This window comes from Pristis pectinata, chromosome 4, assembly GCF_009764475.1.
Source record: "Pristis pectinata isolate sPriPec2 chromosome 4, sPriPec2.1.pri, whole genome shotgun sequence".
Taxonomy (NCBI): domain Eukaryota; kingdom Metazoa; phylum Chordata; class Chondrichthyes; order Rhinopristiformes; family Pristidae; genus Pristis; species Pristis pectinata.
The window spans coordinates 21938645-21958957 of NC_067408.1; the positions used below are offsets into that span (position 1 = coordinate 21938645).

The 20313-nt window shown below is 40.3% G+C and overlaps 1 protein-coding gene across 1 annotated transcript in view; it reads left to right on the forward strand.

Annotated features, from left to right (window-relative positions):
• The first annotated feature begins 2971 nt into the window (after positions 1-2971).
• LOC127569752 (phospholipid-transporting ATPase VB-like) overlaps positions 2972-20313 on the forward strand; it is a 256997-nt gene continuing 239655 nt past the window's right edge. The window contains 2 exon segments of the mRNA XM_052014600.1: positions 2972-3100; positions 4488-4549. The gene's annotated coding sequence lies outside the window, so the exon portion shown is untranslated.

A 20313-nucleotide genomic window follows, 5' to 3' on the forward strand; every position in this document is an offset into this window, starting at 1 on the left:
CTCCCTGGAGACTACAATAACGGACAACTGCCATCACCACTTCAAGCATTTTGTTTCTAAAGTCTGGTAATTTTTCTCTGCTTTTTACAGTGGTAGTGTATTATTTGTTTTTAAACTGGTTAAATGTTAGTGTCTCATTATTATGGCCAATTTTTAAGTGCTACCAATTTACAAAAAGAAGTTACAACAAACTATTTAGTTAGGATTAAGAAATATTATGAAACAAGTCTACTAAAATATAATGGGTCATTTCATGATGGACTCAGCATTCTTCCCAAACTTCTCACCTGTGAAGCCTGCCCACTCGCACATCCCCTTTGAGGGCACAGAGGACTGAATGTGGTGACCCTTTGCATCTAATAGGCCTCCCTCAGGCTCAAGGCGATCAGCTGGTCACAGGCAGTGTTCCATCGAAACCCCACTCCCAGAATATCCTGATGGCCTTTGACACCTTACCTGAGTGTCAAAGGTAAACTGCTACTTTACCTTTGTAAACTGCTAAAGGATTTTTTTCGAAATTAAATCAAGTAATTAAAAAAGATGTTTTAAAAATATCCATTTTTAATTAAAGCATTATAAAATACAAGTAGATAATTAAAAACATTAAAACAAAATAATTGAAACGCTTAACTGTGCTTACCTTTATCAAATTAGGAACCTTGTTCAAATGAGGGGTCAGGCAAGGGAAAGAGTTGTTTAGTTATGAGGTTGACTGTAGATAAACAGGAATATGTTAGTTACTCTTGACATTGCAGGATTTAAGGTAACCTGAGAGGTTTCACTTAGATTTAGGATTTTATTTGTTAAAACAAACAAATAACAAATAATCCTGACGGCACTGGAAAATCTCTATGGTGCTGCAATAATACAGAATAATACATCTGTTATTCCAACCTCTGCAGGAAGACATGCTTTTCCAAATGACTGGGGTCACTGTCCATAAACCAGCCAGCCTTGGCATAAAGCTGAGGGGCCTAAAGCAATATGCATGCAGCTGCTCTTTCCAGCACATTGATGCTCTGCCACTAGGTGTAAAGGTGAGTGCAGCAGGGGAGCAGGAGGTCAAGGATGCCAGCAACTGACCTCCAGTTCATCTTGGGCTTTTCCACTTGGCCAAGTACACACTGATGTCTGAGCATTAGCTTAGCTGCAAACATTTAACAGCCAGCAGTTCCCTACAGAGCAGCCACTGGTACCCTACAGAACAGCTAGCTGTCAGTCAGCTTGATATTATCCCGGACGCAGTCATAAAAATCAGAACATTTCAATTAAATGACTGGCAACATTGGTAAAGTTTACAAATCACTAATCAGGGTACGAAATACTGACAGTAAACTTGTATATCGAACTGAAAGCTGAATCAGTGACCACACTAATGATGATGCAATTTTACAGGCTGCAGCTTTTAACTGCTTGCAGTTCAAAGTTTCCCCACAATTTGATGTTTGTAGGGAAATTACCAAAAGAAAACATCTCCTTGAATTAAGTAGAGCCTAATCAAAATCTGTACTGCTTATAAGTACCATGACAGCATCAAAATTCAGAGGCAATATATATGTTGCCATTCATTTTCAATTACCTGGTTTTCACTTTAAAAGGTTGATTTGTTTACAATATTAAATATTATAATTGAAATGCACAGTATCTTCCTGTCAGTTTATACTGAAGAAGCTAAAATGGTTGGAGGTAGATATTCAGCCTACGACATAATATAGAGATCCTGCATGAACTGCCTGTTACAGTTAATGGAAATTTAAATTGAATGCTTTCCATATAGAATAGTGCCAAACATGCTTCAGTGACAAGTTGACAATTGATTCATGGTTTCAAACTGAACTCCTTTGTGTTTTCTTTCTCTCTCTCTCTCTCACACACACACACTCACTCATTCACATTCACACACACACACACACACACAATTTCCATTTATTTAAAAACACTTTTATTTTTGGTGTATACAAATTAAGCGAGATATGATAACATGTATCTCACGATCACTTTGCATTATTAGGGAAATTAATTTCAGTCATCATTATGACCCCGATAAGATTTTTATGCCGGGGCACACACAATAAGATCATTGTACATGCAACAGTCCTTTTAGATCATGGGAACTTGAACCATGTTGTCCCAGGAGTCTTGTCATTGTCATTGGACATTCCTGGTGCCACCAGCTTTTACCATTGCAATGCTGGGACTAAGGTGTTTACCTTGTATTAATTGGAAACCCCGAAAACAATACACACTTTCTCAACAGTGACTTTGTTTCCAAACACCTGAGTCCTTGATTTGTTAACACCCTCAATCCTCACTCCATCACTCAAACTGCAGCACCACCTCCCCACCCCAATTCAACCTGCCTGTACCCTGTTTCTGTTCTCATCACCAGATTAAAACTACTGGACAAGCATCACACTAACAACTCTCCCACCAACACAATTCAAATCACTGGTCCCAGTGCTCTCCACCACCACAGATTTCCAGCATCTGTAGTTTTTTTGATTTTCAGAAGACGGGAACACATTTTTGAAAATACCCTGGTGAATTGATGCAAAGTACAATGTGCAGATTGCAGCCAATTTAATGATGATGGAAGATGTAGCTATTGAACTCAGGAGGTGCCAATCAAGCCAACTATTTGTTTCAAATAATCTTGAGCTCCTTGAGTGTTGTAACTCTGTTCTTTCCAGCTGTTGAACAGTTTCTTAGGTTAAGTCCAAAAGAGCAAGAACGTTTCTAATTTGAAATGAATTGATAAGCTCTTTTTATTGTAGAGAACATCACTTTACAATGAGAATCTCAGATAAGCTTTCAATTATTGTGGGCCTTTTAAATTACTCTGAAGGCAATCAAATAAAATTGGTATTTCTTAAATTGATTAACCAACCTTGCTCAATATCTCAAAATCTGTGCTCCATTTATCTAAACTGGTCTGTCTGCTTTCTTCATTGAGTTACTTGTTTGGTGCCAAGTTTTCTTTTACTTGTTTTTACAGAGTAGTTTGGAATTAAGTAAGTAAATCAAATGCTGGAAATAAACTGTGGAAATTAACCCTTAGCTTTTGAGTTTATGAAACAAATGATCATCTCTAAATAATGAAGTAAGTAAAGGTTTTTGTGACTTCCTTCGAAGGTGTAAGGAAATGTGAGCTCTATCGTTAAGCTGTCTGTAATAAGGAGGGAGTGACGCTTTGTAACAAAACTTGGGTGAAGTTTCCAGCTGACTATTGATAGGGTAATGTTTGAAAGTTCTTTGGAACAGAATAATAAGTGCTTAAGCCAGATGGACCTTATCTATCAAGAGTCTGAATTTGTTATTAGATAAGGCCATGTTTTGCCTTAATTACATTTTATTTGTATTGTGAACTTAGGTTTAACAGTGTCTTGTTTTTCTTGACTCCTGTCTGCTTTTGGAAGTTAGGTCCTTGGTGAAGTATGTTTGATTCTCCCTGGCACTCTGTACTGGTTTAAACAATTACATTCTGTGAATGCAGGAAAGAAATGAGTAAAACTGGTGATCCAGTGTGAGAGGTTGGCTCTGGTTTCATTGTATTAATCTTCTCTTTTAAAATAATTTAAAAACTGGAATAGGATAGGCATCATACATGGGAATGTTAACATCATGTGTTATTCTCATTATGGAAGTTGTGTGTGGATTAATGTGTGCTGGACTGAGTGAATGACAGGTATTTTTTTTCTGTGGTATAGTTTACCAAATCCTAATGACTTTTTTTAAAGACAAGTTTTATCTCTCAAGTTGTAGAAGAATTGTTACATGTGCTCAAATACTTATCTCAATAGGAAAGCCTGGATTGTAGTTGGGAACAAGTTCTGTGTGTGATGGTCCTTATGGAGTAAGGATCACTTTCCCAAAGTTGCTGCAGAATTTAACCACCAAGCTTAATTGGGGTTCCTGATGGAACCCAGAAACCTGTTTGACAGGCTGGGAGCCTTTTTGGGAGGGAAGGCTGTTTCACAAGGGTAAAGCAAACATGAACATCAAATGTAAGGAGTAAGTCACAAATCTGATGACAAATATTAAAACAAGAGAGAGTTGATTGACTGAAGGAAAACCTCAGAAGAACGTGGTACAGATAGGCATGCCACTGATAGAAAATCATGGTCAGGTCATACCACAGGGAATATGCCTGCAACAACGAATTGCTCTCTTCTCCCATCTTGCTCTCCTCAGGAAAAAAATAGCATAAACATTGAGTGATTGAGGAAGAAAGAAAAAGCAATGTGAAGATAATGGCAACATGGAGTGTGTCATGCCGGGGGATTATTTTGGGCTAAATCTTAACTCCCCAAAAGAGGTCAGAGGCTTTTTTTTAAAATGTAAAATAACTATTTGAAACAGAAACCAACTATGCCAAAATCCTGCCCAATATCAGTCACCCTGCTTGTGGAAAACAGATTTCATTTAAATATTGTAATGAAATTGCCCATGGTCACTTTAACAGTAATTCTATTTTTAATCACATCCAGCTGGGTTCCAGATTTCAGAAACCTGGCAGCTGAAAGCAAATAAGAAGCCTCAAATCCATGAGGTAAGTGAATTACTGCTCTGCTTGTGGACCGGGGAAGTAGGATTGTTTTCTCTAAACAACACAGTAAGTATTACAACAGCAATTGCCTTTGCAACAGTCCATAAACCTCCCTCCCCATCATACATTGTCAAGCTCCCCAAATTCGACCATTGTTGGTTTTCTTCCTTGATTCTCTGCTTGCCTGTCCGTCTTTCTTGCCTCCCATACATGCACATTCAGACATTTTCTCTGCCTGCCAGTCTCTTTTCCCTTTCTGATCTCCATCAGAGGAAATAAAATGGTAAGAAAATTAATGGGGTTAAAATCGATAAGTCCCCTGTACCTGATGTGGCCTGTGTCCTAAGGTCTTAAAGGAAGTGGATATGTTGATTGTAATCTACCAAAATTTACTAGATTCTGGAGACATTGCAGAGGATTAGAAAATCATAAATATACTGCCACTGTTCAAGAAAGGAGAAAGACAGAAAGGAAAATAAAGGTCGGTTAGCCTAACATCTTGTATTGTGGAAATGCTGGAATTCATTGTTAAGGAGTTAGTATGTAGTTTTATGAAAAAGATTGGGTATGTCAGGTTGGACAAACTAGGGTTGTGTTCTCTGGAGCAGTGGAGGCTGAGGGAAGACCTGATAGAAGCTTATAAGATTATGAGAGGCGTAGACAGTGTAGAAAGTTGGTATTTTTTTTCCTTGGTCAAAATGTCTAATATTAGAGGACATGCATTAAAGGTGAGAGGGGGTAAGTTCAAAGGAGATGTGTGGGGCAAGTTGTTTTTTCCCCTACAGAGTGATGGGTGCCTGGAATGTGTTGCTAGGGATGGTGGTAGAGGAAAATATGATAGATGTTTAAGGCTCTAGAATAGGCACATGAGCATGTAGAGAATGGAGGGATATGGACCACGTGCAGACAGAGGGGTTAGGCGTCATTAGCTTAACTAGCTCAGCACAGCATTGTGGGCTGAAGTGGCTGTTCCTGTGCTCTACTGTTCTATGTTCTCTGAATTGTTTGAAAAATTTGCTAGAGTTCTCTTGGGATATAACACGCAGAGTGACTAATAAGGAACCAGTAGATGTAGTGTATTTGGATTCCCAGAAGTCATTCTGTAAAGTGCCACCTAAAAAGTTACTGTGAAGAATATATAGGTTTGGGAGTAATATATTGGCATTAAGAAGGAACTGGTTAACTAACAAAAACAAAAGTTGAGATAAATGGGTTATTTTTCGATTGACCATCATTGTTGGGGCTTCAGAGGTTTACAGTTCATGTTGATGGCTTGGCTGAAGGGCCTCTGTACCGTACCCAGGTTTGCTGATTTATGCAAAAATAGGTCTGTTAGCAAGCTGTGAAACTGATGTAAAGAGCTTACAAAGGAATAAAGATAGATTGTGAGTGGGCAAGAAATTGGCAGATGGGGTGTATTGTGGGAAATGTGAAGTTACCCACTTTTTAAAGAAGAATGGAAAAAATAAATTATTACTTAAACAGCATGACTACAAAATTGCAGTAAAAATGTTTCTGTGAATCCTGGTACATGAAGTGTAGAATGTTAGTGTGCAGATACAGTAAGTAATTAGGAAGACTAATGGAACATTGGTCTTATTGAAAGAGGTATGGAAGTATAAGAGCAAGTTTTAATGCACCTTGCAGGGGTCTGGTGAGACTCATTTGGAGCACTGTATAGATACAAGATATTTGTGCTGTAGGTTGTGCAGAGAGGCTTTACAAATTTGTTTTTTGGGATTAAGAGATTGATATATAAAGAGAGATTGAGGAGGTTAAGCTGACGCTCATTGGAGTATAGAAGAATAAGAAATCATCTGTTTGAACATCAGGATAGTGAAGAAGACACTTGGCGTGCTTGCCTTCATAGGCTGAAACAATGAGCATAAGAGTTGAAACATCTTGTTACAGCTGTACAAAACACTGGTTAGACTGCGCTTGGATTATCGTGTGCAGTTCTGGTTGCCACACTACAAGAAGCATATGACAGCAGTAGTGAGATTCACCAGGAATGGAGTGCTGTAGTTAAGGTGAGATTGGATAAGGTGGGTTTATTCTCACTGGAACAAAGGCTGAGGTTTGATATTGTAGAGGTTGATAAAATTGAGGGGTATAAATAGGTTGGATAGTCAGAATCTTTTTTCCTGGGGCAGGGGATTCTAGAACTAGAGGCCACAGGTTGAAGATGAGGAGAAAGAAATGTAAAGGAGATCTGAGGGGTAAGTTTTTCACACAAAGGGTGATGGTTATCTGGAATGAGTATCTGGGGAAGTGGTGGAGGCAGATACTATTACAACATTTTAAAAGACATTTGGGTAGGAAAGGCATCAAGAGATATGTGCCTAATGCAGGCAAATGAGATTAGCATAGAAAGGCATCACAGTTGGCATGGATGGGATGGGCCAAAATGACCTGTTTCTGTGCTGTACAATTCTCTGAGATTCTGGGGGGGGGGGGGGGGGGGGGGGGGAGACTGACAGTGGATGCTGAGTTGATGCTTCTTCTAGAGAAGCAAAGGACTGCAGATGCTGGAATGTAGATGAAAAACACTGATGCTGGAGGAACTCAGCAGGCCAGGCAGCATCCGTGGAGAAAAGCAGGCAGTCAACATTTCGGGTCAGGATCCTCCTTCAGGACTGAAGATAGGAAGAGGGGAAGCCCGATATATAGGAGGAAAAAGCAGAGCAGTGATAGGTGGACAAAAGAGGGGAGGTGGGGTGGGCATAAGGTGGTAATAGATAGATGCAGGTAAGAGCTAGTCGGGGTATTGAGAATGAGGGGGGCATAATTTACAAATAAGGGTTTTTCTTTCAGATGTAGATTGTAAATCTTTGGAATTCTCCACCTCAAAGACCTGCGGAGATGGTCATTGAATGTATCAAGGAAGAGATTGACAAATGTTTAAGCTGGGAGAGGTGTGGGGAGAAAGCAGAAAATGGTGTTGAGGCCAAGACTGGATCAGTCACTGAGGAGCAGGCTGAAGAGGTTGACTGGCCTAATTCTGATATTCCTCTGCCCGTCTCATCTTCTCCTCCTCCCTTTGCCCTTTTCTCCCCCTCCCTTGGCCTATCCTCTTTTATCTCCATCATCACCTGCCTGTCGATCATGAAGGTATTTTAAGAGCAATGTGAAAGTATATTCAGGCATTCTATTTTATCAATGTTTTCTTGTAGATGAATGTACAAAACAAATCATGATTATGTACATAGGCAGCATGTCCTAACTGCTGAAATGCAAAGACAGTTTCTCTTGGTTTTTGCATTAAGATGTAGCATTCTGATTACTGTTGAGGAGCATGAAGATTAACCAGAATGTTTTCAGGAGTAAATTCCTTGTCTTTTGTGAAATTTTTAACATTACTTTCTCTGGAACTGTGGAGCAGCTTGGTTTTCTGAGACTAATCTGAATTTCATTGCTTTAATCTTGTGTATATATTTCAAATTGGTGAAGTATAGTTGAGCAAAGATGACCACAAATGGTATTTTAAGTTCTTCCAAGGTATCTGGAAGGACCTTGGGAACAAAGGGAGAATCTAGAAGGTGTACGTTGATTCTGAAATGCAGGAGTATGGCTGACAAAAGACAAGTGTGTCTGGGGGTACTTACTGAGTACTCACAATTTGATATTTTAACCTGCCATGAATTAAAACATTAAGTAGAAAATGTTAGACATGCTTAGCAGATCAGCATCATTTGTGGAGAGACAAACATTAATTCTGTAAAATGGTCAAATTATTAGTGCCCAGTAACAGACATGATTGGAAAAGCATTTTTTAAAAATCTCCCATCCTATCCAGCTTCACTTGTCACTGAACTGCCTAATTTCCAACCAGGTAGATGGGTTAAAATCACCCCCGGGCACCTCACTTTTCAATATTTTAAATTCTAATAGATTTTCTTGTTGATGCTATGTTCAATGAAACTTTCCAAATGATTATTTTTCTGTTTTTTTTAATATTGTCAAAAAAGGCAAATCTTCAGAATGGCAACTTGATAAAGTGAGTTGCACTGAAGCTTATTAGTTGAGTATGTCTGTATAATATAATTAATGCTATCTGATCCTCTACTGTTCCTCTATTTGTGTTGAAATGTTTAGTTTATCATGCCTAAAGATGTTGAGGCAGTTTCTCTTAAAATGGTCTTGCTCTGTAATACTGCAAAGTCAATCTGACACACATAGTTTGTTCCACTTTACAGTCACAAATATTTATGTGACTGTAAAGCCTCAAATTCCCCTTTTTGTAGAAAAGTAGTTGTTTGAAATTGACACTCTCAGCAATCTACTTGTGTTGGAATAACTGTGCTTTAAAAAGAGTTGAATAAATCTAGTTAAGTCTAGAATTGAAGATTACATGAATAAATATGGACATGAAATGAAAATTTCTGAGACAAAATGGTTTTGAATCCATTGGGACCAAGATAATATCACTGAAATAAGGCAGTGAAGTTTGAATACTCATATATTGAGTGTTGCGTATCATGTTTGCCATTCTATAGATTAGAATGTTGATTAAGAAACATTCTGAAGTTTTGTTTATTTCTGAGTTTTATCGTGAAAGAGTCCAGACCATATAGATAATGGAAAGAATTGAGTCAATACGCTATACTTTGTTTTCCTCTCTACACATTCAGTGCTATTTGAATCTTCCTCGGAGTTGAAGTCTATCATTAGAAAATATTCACAAATTCTGGCTAGTGCAGAACAATTTCCAAATTGTATATCTGATCAAAGCTTCCCAGTGTGGCACCCTGTCAACTCAAATCCTGATATGCCATGAACCACAATTAAATGCAGTAAAGGAGTTATGTTAATGTATTCTACAAAGAAGCTCCATCGTCAGCTAATGCAATAAATATTTTGTTTGCAGAGCTGGGGGGGGGGGGGGGGGGGGGTAGGGGAAGAAATAAAGGTAAGTAACAGATTTCATTGACTAGCTCAGAATGTTACCTGCAATGTTCAGCCATTTATACAAGTCCAAGACTTTTGTGCATGTATCATCAAATGTTGAGGGCTAATCCTGTCTGTCTGCTTTGCTACTGGACTGCATTCAATGAAAACTGGGTAAATTAGGGGCTATCCAATTTAGCTTCCTATAGCTACTTGTTTTAACCTAAGTAGCAATGTTTTCCTTTTCATTGCCTTTTGCATTTTTATGCACAGAATAAGCCAACAGTAAAGACAGGGACATTTAACTAGAACTGGCTGAGAGATTTCCTAATACACTTACATTTAACAATTTTATGTTTCACGTGAATACACAACCATTATAGATATTCATCAATTCATTTTTTTATTGTGACCTTGGGTAGGTTTTGAAACAAGCAAATAGAGAAAAATAAAATGCAATCTGAAAGCTTTTGACTGTAACCATAGAGTTGAGGATTATTCACAATTATATTTTCCTCTGAGGAGTTCTGAAGTTTCACTATTACTCATTAGTAGCTGATTCAATAAATGAGCCATACTGGAAATGTCGAGCAGCGGTTAAAGGCAGTCTGCACCACCTAGAGGCTCTGTTAAGGAAGAGATGCCCTGTGTCTACAGGAGTTGGCAAGAGTGCCAGGTGTTCAGGAGGTACATGGAAGTTAATATCCATGGAGGTCATTGGCAGTTGTCATCCTGACACCTGGAGCAATTGCTGTGATGCAGAACCAGATGCCTTAGCAGTCCAGTGATGTGGCCAGCTGTAGGGCTGAAACAATTAAAAATGCTTTTCACTGAAAATTTTTTTTTCTTGCCTGCCTTTCCTGAATTGTAACTCTACTATTTAAATTAGGTAAGCATACACCACTTGCTTTCTTCCCCTCAACCTCCAAGCCCCAATGCACTTTCAGCAACAGCTCTCTGTACCACCAACTCCCTCCTCATACCCCAACCTCAGCTTTCTGCTATTTTTTTTTCAAGTAGCCAAGAACTGCAGCCTGGCGGTGGGGGAACAGCAAGAAAACAATTTCACGTACAGAGACACCAGGTGGTAACACTGCATGCAATTTGAAAGACAGCAGCAGGGTCTGTACTTTGTGGGTCATTTGGAGCAAGGTATGATCGCACACATTGTACCAGTGACTTGACAGTGAATGTAGACTATTTTTAGCAGTTTTCTCCAATGCACCATAAATTTCATTGTGCACTCCTACCAAGTTTTTGATAGTGTGGCCCATCGTAGTGCACAATGAAAGTTGGGGTGCACTGGGGGAAACTACTAAAACTAGTCTACTTTCACTGTCGAGGAGCATAGTAGTGAAGTCGATTACTGACTTTTACTCCATTTCTGTGCAGAATTCAGTATTGTCCTAACTATTGGACTGGGCTGTTGTTAAGCATAGGGCATTAGTGCGGTACAGCTTAACCTGTTAAGCCCAACACTTCTCTTTGGACATCTCCATTCTCCTTCGTGGCAGGCTTCCAATAGCCACTGGGATAGTATGACTTGGGTTAATTCAAATAAGTATCAAGGCAATGTAGAAGGTTGAATTATTGTCTTGGTGTGCAATACGACATGTTTTCATTTATAAATTGGGTTTGGGATGTTTCTTTATGGATTGTCATGTTTGCATGTTCACTAAGTAATTAAGGTGATAGGAGTCTGAAGGACGGTAATATGTGGGACTGCTGGAATATCGGAAATTGGGGTTGCAGCTGAAAGGATACTATTCAAATGAGTTCTTTATGAACAGCCATGGCATTGGGGGGGGGGGGGGGGCTGTACAGATGGCTTCCAACTCTTTGGATATTGGCCAAGACAGCTGCTTCAGTGATGCTGTTGATGTTGTACAGTATGCAGCAGGTCCCTGTGAATCAGGACAGTCACTCTGTGCAGAACAGTGCAGTCAGCAGTTCCAATAACCTCTACTGTAGTTTTGTTTGAGTATGTCACCACCATCACGGACTTTATCAGCAAGTGTGTTGAGGACTGTGTACCAAAGAGGACAATCCAGGTGTTCCCAAATCTGAAATCATGGATGAACTGGGAGATCCAATCCTGAATGAAGTCTTGGACTGCAGCATTCAAATCGGGTGACCCTGACCTTTACAAGAAATGGAGATACGACCTCCGTAATGCTATCAGAGTCCAACATTGAGTCTCAGACCAGCCATCAGTTGTGGCAGGACTTGCATGCTATCATGGGCTACAAAACAGTCGGGCATCATTGCTGACAACAGCGCGTTCCTTCCCGATGAGCTAATGCATTCCATGCATGCTTTGAACAGAAGGCGATTGGAATGTTGCCACCCACCCCAACAGCCTCCAATGCACCTGAACCCATAGTCACCGTTGAGGATGTAAGATCAGTCTTCTGGAGAGTGAACCCATAGAAAGCATGTGGCCCAGATGGTGTCCCTGGTCCTGTCCTTAGATTCAGTGCAGATCAGCTGGCAGGGGTATTTGCAGACACTTTTAACGTCTCCCTGCTTTAAGAAGATCTCTATCATCCCAGTACCTAAGGCATGTTACCTTGTTTCGTTAATGACTACCACCCGGTCGCTTTGACATCCACCATCATGAAATGCTTTGAGCGGCTGGTCATGGCACACATTAACTCCAGCTTCCCAGAAAACCTCAATCCACCTACTGCTGAAACAGGTCTCCAGTGGACACCATCTCCCTGACTCTACACTCAGCTCTGGAGCATCTGGACAGTAAAGACACCTACGTTAGACTATTGTTTATTGACTACAGCTCCACCTTCAATACTATAATTCCAAGCAAACTCCTCACCAAACCTGGGACTCGACACCTCCCTCTACAAGTGGATCCTTGACCTTCTGACCAACAGACCAAATTCAGTAAGGATAGGCAGTAACACCTCCGCCAGATTATTCTCAACACCGGTGCCCCACAAGGCTGTGTCTTCAGCCCTCTACTCTACTCCCTGTATACTCATGACTGCGTGATCAGATTCTGCTCTAACTCCATCTACAAGTTTGCATTTGAAACCACTGTAGTGGGCCATATCTCAGATAACACCTGAGTTGGAGTACAGGAAGGAGATGGAGAGCTTAGTGGCATGGTGTCATGACAACAACCTTTCCCTCAATGTCAGCAAAACAAGAGCTGGTCATTCCCTTTAGGAAGGGAGTGCATATGCTCCAGTCTACATCAGGGGTGCTGAAGTCGAGGGTTGAGAGCTTCAAGTTCCTAGGAGTGAACTTCACCAATAGCCTATCCTGGTCCAACCACGTAGATGCCATGGGCAAGGAAGCATACTGGTGCTTCTACTTCCTCAGGAGGCTAAACAAATTTTGCATGTTCCCTTTGATTAAAAACTGGAAAGTGTCAATGCACCATAGAAAGCACCCTATCTGGATGTATCACAGTTTGGTAAGGCAACTGCTCTCCCTGTGACTGCAAGAAACTGCAGAGACACAGCTCAGCACATCACAGAAACCAGCCTCCCCTCCATGGTCTCTGTCTATACTTCTCGCTGCCTCAGTAAAGCAGCTGGCATAATCAAAGACCCCACCAACCACGAACATTCTCTCTTCTCCCCTCTCCTGTCAGGCAGAAGATACAAAAGCCTAAAAGCTCATACCAACAGGCTTGAGGACAGCTTCTATCTTGCTGTTATAAAACTATTGAACAGTTCTCTTGTATGATAAAATGGACTCTTGACCTCACAATCTACCTTGTTATGACTTTGTAGTGCAGATAGACAATAAGATGCACTTTCTCTGTAGCCGTGACACATTATTCTGCATTCTGTGTTGTTTTACCTTGTGTGCTACCTCAATGCACTGTGTAATGAATTGATCTGTATGAATGGTATATAAGACAAGTTCTTCACTGTACCTCAATACAAATGACAATAATAAACCGATTTAATTTTTTTTTGCCTTTTGTGTGCATTTTTGCTAGGCAGTTATCTATCATGTTAACAAGGATAGCCCTTGTTGCCTGTATTAAATTGAACTTGACTGGCATAGAATAAAAGAACAAGTACAGCCAAGGTACTAGACATTGGCCTTCAAGGTTTGCTGCCTCTGGATGATGTGATTATTGGAATCCTTTTCAATAATAGTATAGAGAAGGGTTAATCTGCAGCTATGTGTTTGTGAGCACTGGTAAGTGGCACCATGTAGTCAAAGTTGTGTTTGTCATATGCACAGGCGCAATGGAAAATTTTAGCTGCAGCAGCATCACAGGCACATAGCATCCTATAAGCAACATTCACAAGAAAAACATAAATTGTGTATAAGTTATCTTTAATTTTTACAAGAAAGGACCTAATTAGAACAAAGCCCATTTTAGTGCAAAGTGCCCATAGTGTTGCTAAACTGGTCCCTGGTATTTTTTTTGTCAAGAGGAATTGATTCTTTTCAAATGGGGAACCATAGTATCCTTGAGCTGCAGTGAATGGAGAATTTTAAGATGTAGCAAATGTCTCCTGTATTCTTTTGCTGCACTTCAGGTAGGAGAGTCAATCCTTGAACATCCTGGGCAGATATATAATACCTCTTGCTGAACTTTTTTTTTGAGCAAGTTTTCTCGGCTTATATGCCTTTTCTCTCAAAGTGGTTATTTTGTTGTAGAAGTCTTTATCAGTAAAAAAAAAAAATCCCATTCAAAAGCCCCCATATTACTTCCTTCTGATATGGTCTTAAAGCTATGTTGCCCAGAGTGATTTGCCCTACAAGTCTATATGTGGACCACATTCAGTATTAACAAAACTATCAGCAATGATGAAATGGATATGAATGATGCTAAATTCTCAAATTTGTAGAATAGCCATAAAAAGACTATTCCTAGTAAGCATGATGGCACAGTTTGGAGGAACAACACCTCGTATTCCACCTTGGGAGTCTCCAACCAGATGGTCTTAACATTGATTTCTCTAACTTCTGGTAGCACCACCCCTTCTTTTTCTCCGCCCCCCCCCCCCCACCTTGACTTCCCTTATTCCTATGGCTCCCTACCCCCACCTTGATGACCTACCCATCTCCTCTCCTCCCCTTCCCCCATCCTTTATTCCATGGTCCATTGTTCTCTCCTACCCAATTCCTCCTCCTTCAGCCTTTGGCCTCTTCTACCTATCACCTCTCAGCTTATTACATCTTCTCCCCCTCCCCCACCCACTACCCTCCTCCTCTCACCTGGACTTGCCTATCCCCTGCCTGTGTGTACTCTTTGCCCCCTCCCTCGTCCCCCCCCCCCCCCTTATTCTGTCTTCTGCCGTCTTCCTTTCCAGTCCTGATAAAGGGTCTTGGCCCAAAACATCAACTGTTTATTTCCCTCCATGGATGCTGCCTGACTTGCTGAGTTCCTCCAGCATTACGTGGATTCAGAATTGTCTTGCCCACAGAAAGCAGCACAGCAGTGTAGCGGTTAGTGTAACGCTATTACAGCGCCAGTGACCCAGGTTCAAATCTGCCGCTGTCTGTAAGGAGTTTGTACATTCTCCTTGTGTCTGTGTTGGTTTCCTCCGGGTCCTTAGGTTTCCTCCCACATTCCAAAGACGTACAGGTTAGGAGCTGTGGGCATGCTATGTTGGTGCTGGAAGAGTGGCGACAGTTGTGGGCTGCCCCCAGCACATACTCAGTAATACAAAAAGACACATTTCACTGTGTGGTTTGATGTACACATGACTAATAAATTTTTAAATATAGTAGATGGAGCATATTCTGCCTGGAGGTCGGTGACTAGTGGTGTTCCGCAGGGATCTTTCTGGGACCCCTGCTCTTTGTGATCTCTTGTATATAAATGACTTAGACAAGGAAGTGGAAGGGTGGGTTAGTAAGTTTGCTGATAACACGAAGGTGGGAGGTGTTGTGGATAGCATAGAAGGTTGTCGTAAGTTATAATGGGATTTAGACAGGATGCAGAGCTGGGTGGAGAAGTGGCAGATGGAGTTCAATCTGGATAAGCGTGAAGTTGAAAGAACAAACTTGAAGGTGGTGTACAAGGTTAATTGTAGGATTCTTAGCAGTGTGGAGGAATAGGGGGATCTCGAGATCCAAGTCCATAAGTCCCTCAAAGTCTCTGCACAAGTTGATTGGGTGGTTAAGAAGGTGCATTGTGTGTTGGCCTTCAGTAGTCGGGGGACTGGGTTCAAGGGCTGCAAGGTAATATTGCAGCTCGATAAAACTCTGGTTAGACCACACTTGGAGTATTGTGTTCAGTTCTGGTCACCTCATTATAAGAAGGATCTGGAAGCTTTAGAGAGGCTGCAGAGGAGATTTACCAGGATGCTGCCTGGATTAGAGAACATGTCTTATGAGGCTGAGCAAGCCTGGGCTTTTCTCTTTGGAGCGACGCAGGATGAGAAATGAATTGATAGAGGTGTGTAAGATTATGAGGGGCATAGATCGAGTGGACAGTCAGTACCTTTATCCCCAGAGTGGCAACAGCCTATACCGGAGGACATCAGTTTAAATTTAAAGGAGGAATGTTCAGGGAAGATGTCAGAGGTAAGTTCTTTATACAGAGTGGTGGGTGCCTGGAATGCACTGCTGGGGGTGGTGGTAGAGACTGATACAATTGGGACATTTAAGAGACTCTTAGATAGGCACATGGATGTATGAAAAATGGAGCGTTATGAGCTATGTAGATTGATCATGGAGTAGGTGTTCATATGGTTTGGCACAACATCGTGGGCTGAAGGGCCCGTACTGTTCTATGTTCTAAAATAGCAGCATCCAAAGTATTTCTAGCGGCATTATATACGGCTATTATGGCATCAATATTTGAAGTGAGCGCAGAGTCAATTAGTCAAACTGCTCTGTTGTTTCATAGATCACTTTGATGTCTGCCTGTTTGTGTACTTTGGAATTGGCCCTTTAAGATGACTTTGGCTGTCATGAGTTCCTAATTTTAACTCTGACTACTAGGGCTGAGTTGGAAGTGGGCTCAGTGGGCCAAATGACCACCACCCATGCTGTAAAGACTCTGATTCTAATTCTGATGTTTGGCCGTGGATAGGAACTTGCATGCTGAACTTGAACTATGCAGCTTCCTTTCAGAATATCTTGTGACCATTGTGTGAGCCTGGATGTTGAGTCCCAGCAAGCCGTCTAACCATGAAGGGTATTTCTTGTCCAGTCGCCCTGCAGACTTTCCAGTAACAAGCCACTGAGTTGTATTCAAGGTGGGAATTCTGCAGATTTTTCTTCAAATATTGTGCTGGAATTCTTCTAATCTGTACAATTTTAAGCTAGTACATTTGTAACCTGATCCATAGGAACCTTATTTTGTAGCCTTTAGATTGATGCCGTGTTGCATAAAATGAGTTGTTTGGCCCACCAAGTCTGTGGTGAGCATCCAATTACACTCATCCCAATTCTATTCTCCTCAGATTCCCATCCACTTCTAGTTTCTGCCACATAACTATACACAGAGCAATTAAGAGTGGCCAATTACCCTATCAATCCACATGTCTTTAGGATGTGAGAAGAAATTGGAAAAAACCCATTCAGTTACATGGAGAATGTGCAAACTCCACACAGGCGGCAGCAGCTCTCAGCTGTTGTTGTACCACACCAACGGCTGTGTAAATTTTATGATCTTTCTTCGAGTTTGTTTCTTACAAATTAGTTATTTCCCCCTTTTTTTTTCCAGTCATCTGAACCTTTTGAAATAAATCAAGAAGTTGTTCTTTTGTGTTTGAGCACTAGACTGCAATGGCATTGAAATGTGTGTGTGCAGCTGCCAATAATGTGCACATGTATTACTGTTTCAGACAGCCCTAGGTTAATGGTGACATTTAGATTTGGTTTAAACTGAACGGTTTGATTTGTGTTAAGAAATAGTAAAACTATTAAAGTATTTTGGTAAGATTGCTGATTTTGTTTGTCTCAAGAGTGACAGGTAATTTTTTTTTCTATAAAAATAATGTTGCTGCTGGAATTCTATTAACTTAAATTAATGAAATAATGTAAAGTCCAGTATACAAGTACATTTTTCTAGGAAACTTTTTGGCATGGGGAGGACAATGGGTGACTTGTACACCGGTGAAATAGTAAGTTTTCCCAGGTCATTCTATCACCCAGGACTACATTCAATCCACCCATTGCCTTGGACTTAAAAACCCTTTCCCCACCTACTGCCAGACAGAATTCTCCAGAGGGAAAGACCACAATGGGTACTGTTAAAATCATAGAATTTGCACAACAAATAAACTACCTGTCCAGTTTGAGATTGCGGAGTTTGTTTTTCAAAAAAGAAACATGGTAAGTATTGCACTGAGAAGAATTTTTTGGCATTAATGAAAAGACCATAAATGCTAAATGACAGAAGATGGTGGACTGACAGAGAGAATGCCTGCTTATATCCTGATGTGTTGTGCTACAGTGAGAAAATTTGATCATTGTATCCAAGGTGGTAGTAAGAATGAAAGCAATGCTGGAACTAATGAACTTGTAGAACCAAATATAGGTTTTGCAAAAAGATTGCCTGAAGATTATAAGAATAAAATAATAGAATTCCAGGAGTTCATCAGAATGAGAACAGGAGGCAACTTTAAACTTTGTCCAGGTTTCTAATCTGCCAAAGTTCCAATGTTGTGATCTGCCTGCAACCCACACAGTTGACATAGCTGGAGATTAAACCATTCAGATAAAAACTTTGGGGCATAAGAAATGACATGTCACTATAGTTCTTGCAGATGCACAAACAGAACAAGATTGAAACCATGATTATTTTCGAAAGGAACACTTTTCTGCAGGAGAGAATGTGGAGCAGGTATATGTCAAAGGATGAATGGAGGAACAATGAAACAAGGTGTTGTTGGAAACTATATGGGGCAGACCAGGGTTCTTGATGGAAAAGATAGACATTACTGGTTATGGATTCATTTGGAGAGTCATTCTGACTGAATTATTTTATTCTGTGTGAAGGTGGACGAAAGATGAAGTGTGACAGGAATTCTATAGCCTCGAGGTGTGGGAATCAACAAGCCGTTTGAGATGTGACTTTAACACCAGATTTTATGGTAATTGCTGTATGCAGGCACAGTTGAGGCATGTTTGATCATATTTCTCAGATGAGTTTAAAGTTAAATAGGATACCCTCAGTATGTAGAGAATGCAGCAAAAATTGAACAGAATGGTTGCTGGGATAGCAGGCTGTCATAGGAGAGAATGAGAAGGCAAGGCCTCTTTAGATTTAAAAAAAAAATGAGAGATAACTTTACAGAAATGTATGACATTCTGTTAGAGGGCTGGACAAAGGTGATGGAGTAGGGAGGCAAGGTAGAAATGTTTTCCCCTAGCTGAGGAGTTTGAAGCGATAGAGGACTTTGGACTCATAATATTCCTTATTCTTTCCATGTAGGACAGAAATGAGGATTTTCTTTCACTCACAGGATGATGAATATTTGGAGTTTTCTGTCCTAGAAGACTGGAGACTCTGTCAATAAGTTAATTCAAAACTGTGAACATTAGATTTTTGCTCTTTTGAGGATTCAAAGGAAATTGGGATGTGTTGAAGTCGAAAGTCAACCATGATTTTGTTGAAAAGCAGAGCAGGCTCCAGGAACTGAACACTCCTGCTCCTAACTTCTCTTAATCTTAATGAAGAACCTGTTGTTTTTGGCAGTGTCATTCTAACCCATCTACAAACCTCAGTTGTCTCCAGTGCGTTATAGGAGATTTTTGGGGCAGACTTTTGGGGCAGAAGTTATTTATATAGGCAGTACACAAACAACTTCTGTAATAAAGGAAGCATAGACTTTTGCTTAAGAACAATATGGTTGCAATCTTGAGCGAAGTTTAAAACTTTTGAAATACAGAAGGCTAATTTAATGTACAAAAGCCATTGATTTGATTTGGTTTGCAAATCAAGAGAACCAGTTCTGGATAAACCAAAATTGTGGGTACAGTGGTTAAATTATTGAATTAGCCTCCAGAAGGCTAAATCATTTATCCAGAAGGATGAGTTCAAATCCCACCATAGCGTCCAGGGAATTTTAAATTTGAGTAATAAGATAAATCCAAAAAATATCCTGTATCATTAAAGATGATGATAAAACCAGCAGATAATGATTAAAACCCATTTCCTTTCAAAGAAATCTGTCCTCTTCTGACTTCAGGCCTATAGCAATGTGCTTGATTTTTTTTAATAGCTGCTTCAGTTCATGATTAAATAGGAATGGGCAATAAATGCTGGCATTGCTAGCAACATCCATGTTGTGGAGTATTTTACACCAACATTCAACACGTCTTTTGGTCAAACTTCAAGCAATATTTTAATTTGTCCCTCCGAAAAGGTGATTTTCTCTGGTACTCCTGGGACACCTCTTCCCTGGGGTATAAGTCACAAGCCTGTTTGTACATCATATCTTTGTATAAAATCAATAACAGCTCAGAGTCCCACACACTACTGTTTGTTCACCTTCAACTACAGTTTATTACATCACAGGCAATAATTACATCTCTTTTCTGTTCTCTCTCTCTCTCTCATAAGTTTATCCTGCCTGGCACTGTATCATCTTGATCTACACGTGTCCTTGGGTTGTTTGTATCTAAGACTTTGTTAGCTCTGGTCCGAGTCCTTTTTACTCATTGAGGTTACACACAATCATTCAGAAGAGACAGAAGATGCTGGAATGCAGAGTAACAAACAAGATATAGGAGGAACTCAGTAGGTCAGGCAGCATCTGAGGAGGGAAATGGACAGTCAACGTTTCAAGATGTTCCTCCAGCATCTTGTGGATTCCGAACAGACACACTGCCCTGTCAGCTCAAATTTGTATCAGTGATTAAAAATAAAAGTGCAAGTGATGGTAATCTAAAACAAAAAAAAAACCAAAGTGCTGGAAAAATTCAATGGGTCA